The 4,967-nt window shown below is 36.8% G+C and overlaps 2 long non-coding RNA genes and 1 pseudogene across 3 annotated transcripts; all 3 read left to right on the forward strand.

The window, feature by feature from the left end:
- The first annotated feature begins 1,342 nt into the window (after positions 1-1,342).
- On the forward strand, positions 1,343-3,023 carry LOC149261901 (uncharacterized; annotated as a pseudogene). The gene is made up of 4 exons (XR_016246123.1): positions 1,343-1,456; positions 1,553-1,911; positions 2,073-2,170; positions 2,892-3,023. The product of XR_016246123.1 is annotated as an uncharacterized LOC149261901 (transcript).
- A 921-nt stretch (positions 3,024-3,944) lies between these two features.
- Positions 3,945-4,264, forward strand: LOC149261902 (uncharacterized). Its single transcript, XR_016248687.1, has 2 exons — positions 3,945-4,069; positions 4,166-4,264. It is a non-coding gene; the product is annotated as an uncharacterized LOC149261902 (long non-coding RNA).
- A 188-nt stretch (positions 4,265-4,452) lies between these two features.
- On the forward strand, positions 4,453-4,753 carry LOC149261903 (uncharacterized). Its single transcript, XR_016248689.1, has 2 exons — positions 4,453-4,524; positions 4,687-4,753. It is a non-coding gene; the product is annotated as an uncharacterized LOC149261903 (long non-coding RNA).
- Positions 4,754-4,967: the final 214 nt, after the last annotated feature.

The following is a 4,967-nucleotide window of genomic DNA, read 5'->3' on the forward strand; positions in this document are numbered from 1 at the left end:
TGTTTGCATCTATAGTTTTCCATCGACAAATGTACTTAAGATTGTTGCATCTATATTTTTCCATCGACAAATGTACTTCCTGCAAACATTGTCATTGAGTCATAACTATGTGTCAAAATTAGGTCACCGTAAAAACTGAAACGAATACTCATGGACTGGCTACAGGTGGTGAATGAAGAATTTGGTATTGCTGAGGCCCTCATGACCACTGTTCATGCAACAACAGGTAGGCATGGGCCTCTTTGTTTTAAGTCCTGGGGATGGATGCGGGCGATTCCCCCTCCAGAATCACAGTTGGAGTATGCGTAATGGAAAAGAAGGTGAACTGTGGCATGATTTAAATTCCTGGTTTGGACGTAACTTTGCGGTGCTTTGAAAATGCCCTTGCATTGCCTTTAAAGCTGTTGTAAGCATACATTGAGTTGTTGCTGAAACAGTAAAGATTGCATGTTTGTATCCTTACGTTTAAGTTGGAACTATGTTATTGGTATTACGGAATCTCGGGTGCGGCGCTTAATGCTGCAGTGGGTTCTGAAGATCTAGTGATAGTTTTACGGTGTTAAATTTGCTCTTTAATGTTAAGACTGGCATCTTCACCTTAAAGGGAGCAATATTCTCACAACGCTTTACGGGTAGGTAATGTGTTTTCGTGTTCTCTTAACAGATGTCAGAGTGCTAGGACTTTGCAGCCAGTTAGAGCTACTGCAACAGAGGCCCCTCCTAGAGTTCAAAGTAAGTACTAGCAAGCCCATTCTCTGTGTTGTCTTCTTTAGAACTAGAACAGGAAATAAATCAGATTGACAGATTTTGTCTTGGGCAATGTCTTGCATTTGGATTCGGTAATTACTAAAAAAAATTAATCATTCATTATTTTTGCAGGATCCTCAGGAAAGGAGAGGACCAAGATAGGAATAAATGGTGAGTACCTTTACTTATTGTTTCCTATGTATAAATATGCTAATCAGATTGTGATATGTAACCCACACTGAGAATATTCACGATCAAACAAGTAAGATCAAAACTGTTCTGTGTACAGGATTTGGTCGTATTGGGAGGCTGCTTTTGCATGGCGATGTTTTTGTTTAAGTGACTTTATTTCTCTGGATTCTAAGGTGTGCTTGACTCTAGCAATTTGTTACTTAGCATGCAAGCAATTGCTGTAGGATAATTTCTCTACGTTGAGCAAGTTCCTTGGGTTAATTTTAGTACATACTTTGAACTTTAACTTGATGGAATTTGTTCTTGTGCCTTATACCATTCTGAATTTTTTTTTACAGCATTACTATAGCATTCCTATTGACCGAAATTTGACTAAACTTCTGTTTTGCGGTTGTGGCTGGCAGGCTTACATGTTTAAGTATGATTCAACTCATGGGGTATACAAAGGGAGCTTGAATATTGTTGATGATATGACTCTTGAAATTGATGGTCACAGTATTACTGTCAATTCTAAAAGGTATGCCCCTTAACATTAACCAATGTGTAAATAAACACTGATAATTATGATTTAGAGAATAATGATGCTATGATCTCTTGGAAACCACTGCTACAGGGATCCTTCAGAGATTCCCTGGGGTAACTATGGAGCTGAGTATGTTGTAGAATCATCTGGAGCTTTTACAACAACCGAGAAGGCTTCTGCACATCTTAAGGTATATTTTTTGTGGTAATTTTTGTATTTTTTCTGTTTGCATCTATAGTTTTCCATCGACAAATGTACTTAAGATTGTTGCATCTATATTTTTCCATCGACAAATGTACTTCCTGCAAACATTGTCATTGAGTCATAACTATGTGTCAAAATTAGCTCACCGTAAAAACTGAAACGAATACTCATGGACTGGCTACAGGTGGTGAATGAAGAATTTGGTATTGCTGAGGCCCTCATGACCACTGTTCATGCAACAACAGGTAGGCATGGGCTCTTTGTTTTAAGTCCTGAATTTAAAATGATAATAAAGTTGTTATGAATTTCTTATGTTATTATCTGATGTGTATTCAGTTCTTGTACCTGTAATTTGTTTTTTGTTAAATGTATATATCTGACAAAGAAATGAAATTTCTATAAATAGCTACACAGAAGACAGTAGATGGTCCATCTATGAAGGATTGGCGTGGAGGTCGTGGTGCTGGACAAAATATCATTCCAAGCTCAACTGGTGCTGCAAAGGTATGCATATCTGACTGAAAGGGCCTCTATATATAGATTGATGGAAAATTTCATGGATATGTTTCAAGTTGCCTGAGTATTTCCTTATTGTAACGTTGATATGCTTTTGTGTAAAGTTACACATTTCATCCCCTTTTTCATAATTGCAGTTGTTATAATTGATCTTTTCTAATACATTCTACTTTTTTCATAATTGCAGTTGTTATACTTGATCTTTTCTAACACATTCTACCAATAGAGTGGTTCATACTGCAAAACAGGACAAATAATCTCTTTCGGACATTTGGGCAAATAATCCCTATGTCAGAAGAGCAATTCATGCGCAATCGGTATCCACTTTAACCTTGTCCTAGCTAGTTAATTTTCTTCTCGTCTTTTTATCATGGCCAATTCAAATCATTAGTAAAAGAGTTTCAGACTTAAGCTTAGAAGGTCATAACACTGTCCAGGGTTATTATAAGATGTAGTTACATCAGATCCTCCTCTGTCAGAATCAAAGAGTCATATAAGATCCTTTAGCCAGGATCTTTCTTCAAACTCAAAAGCTAGCACTTGGGAAGAGTTGTTTTCTAATTCCCCTGTTTCGACTCTCTCTCTCATTTAGTTTTATTGCCTTTATATCTATTGAACTAAGTGGAATTTGCTGTTTGTAAGGCTTGCAATGAATAATGATGGAGATTATAGGATATCTATGGTGACTTTTCGACATTATATTTTACAGGCAGTTGGGAAGGTCCTTCCAGAGTTGAATGGAAAGCTAACTGGAATGGCTTTCTGTGTACCAACACCCAATGTCTCAGTTGTGGATCTGACATGTGAAAATGCCCTTGCATTGCCTTTAAAGCTGTTGTAAGCATACATTGAGTTGTTGCTGAAACAGTAAAGATTGCGTGTTTGTATCCTTACGTTTAAGTTGGAACTATGTTATTGGTATTACGGAATCTCGGGTGCGGCACTTAATGCTGCAGTGGGTTCTGAAGATCCAGTGATAGTTTTACGGTGTTAAATTTGCTCTTTAATGTTAAGAATGGCATCTTCACCTTAAAGGGATCAATATTCTCACAACGCTTTACGGGTAGGTAATGTGTTTTCGTGTTCTCTTAACAGATGTCAGAGTGCTAGGACTTTGCAGCCAGTTAGAGCTACTGCAACAGAGGCCCCTCCTAGAGTTCAAAGTAAGTACTAGCAAGCCCATTCTCTGTGTTGTCTTCTTTAGAACTAGAACAGGAAATAAATCAGATTGACAGATTTTGTCGTGGGCAATGTCTTGCATTTGGATTCAGTAATTACTAAAAAAATTTAATCATTCATTATTTTTGCAGGATCCTCGGGAAAGGAGAAGACCAAGATAGGAATAAATGGTGAGTACCTTTACTTATTGTTTCCTATGTATAAATATGCTAATCAGATTGTGATATGTAACCCACACTGAGAATATTCACGATCAAACAGGTAAGATCAAAACTGTTCTGTGTACAGGATTTGGTCGTATTGGGAGGCTGCTTTTGCATGGCGATGTTTTTGTTTAAATGACTTTATTTCTCTGGATTCTAAGGTGTGCTTGACTCTAGCAATTTGTTACTTAGCATGCAAGCAATTGCTGTAGGATAATTTCTCTACGTTGAGCAAGTTCCTTGGGTTAATTTCAGTGCATACTTGGAACTTTAACTTGATGGAATTTGTTCTTGTGCCTTATACCGTTCTGAATTTTTTTTTACAGCATTACTGTAGCATTCCTATTGATCGAAATTTGACTAAACTTCTGTTTTGCGGTTGTGGCTGGCAGGCTTACATGTTTAAGTATGATTCAACTCATGGGGTATACAAAGGGAGCTTGAATATTGTTGATGATACGACTCTTGAAATTGATGGTCACAGTATTACTGTCAATTCTAAAAGGTATGCCCCTTAACATTAACCAATGTGTAAATAAACACTGATAATTATGATTTAGAGAATAATGATGCTATGATCTCTTGGAAACCACTGCTACAGGGATCCTTCAGAGATTCCCTGGGGTAACTATGGAGCTGAGTATGTTGTAGAATCATCTGGAGCTTTTACAACAACCGAGAAGGCTTCTGCACATCTTAAGGTATATTTTTTGTGGTAATTTTTGTATTTTTTCTGTTTGCATCTATAGTTTTCCATCGACAAATGTACTTAAGATTGTTGCATCTATATTTTTCCATCGACAAATGTACTTCCTGCAAACATTGTCATTGAGTCATAACTATGTGTCAAAATTAGCTCACCGTAAAAACTGAAATGAATACTCATGGACTGGCTACAGGTGGTGAATGAAGAATTTGGTATTGCTGAGGCCCTCATGACCACTGTTCATGCAACAACAGGTAGGCATGGGCCTCTTTGTTTTAAGTCCTGAATTTAAAATGAAAATAAAGTTGTTATGAATTTCTTATGTTATTATCTGATGTGTATTCAGTTCTTGTACCTGTAATTTGTTTTTTGTTAAATGTATATATCTGACAAAGAAATGAAATTTCTATAAATAGCTACACAGAAGACAGTAGATGGTCCATCTATGAAGGATTGGCGTGGAGGTCGTGGTGCTGGACAAAATATCATTCCAAGCTCAACTGGTGCTGCAAAGGTATGCATATCTGACTGAAAGGGCCTCTATATATAGATTGATGGAAAATTTCATGGATATGTTTCAAGTTGCCTGAGTATTTCCTTATTGTAACGTTGATATGCTTTTGTGTAAAGTTACACATTTCATCCCCTTTTTCATAATTCAGTGTGAGATTTGTTTTGTTAATGATATGGACTAATA

Source organism: Pinus tabuliformis, chromosome 6 (genome assembly GCF_031772625.1).
Source record: "Pinus tabuliformis cultivar Carrire ecotype Pingquan chromosome 6, CPIR1, whole genome shotgun sequence".
NCBI classification, from domain to species: Eukaryota; Viridiplantae; Streptophyta; class Pinopsida; order Pinales; family Pinaceae; genus Pinus; species Pinus tabuliformis.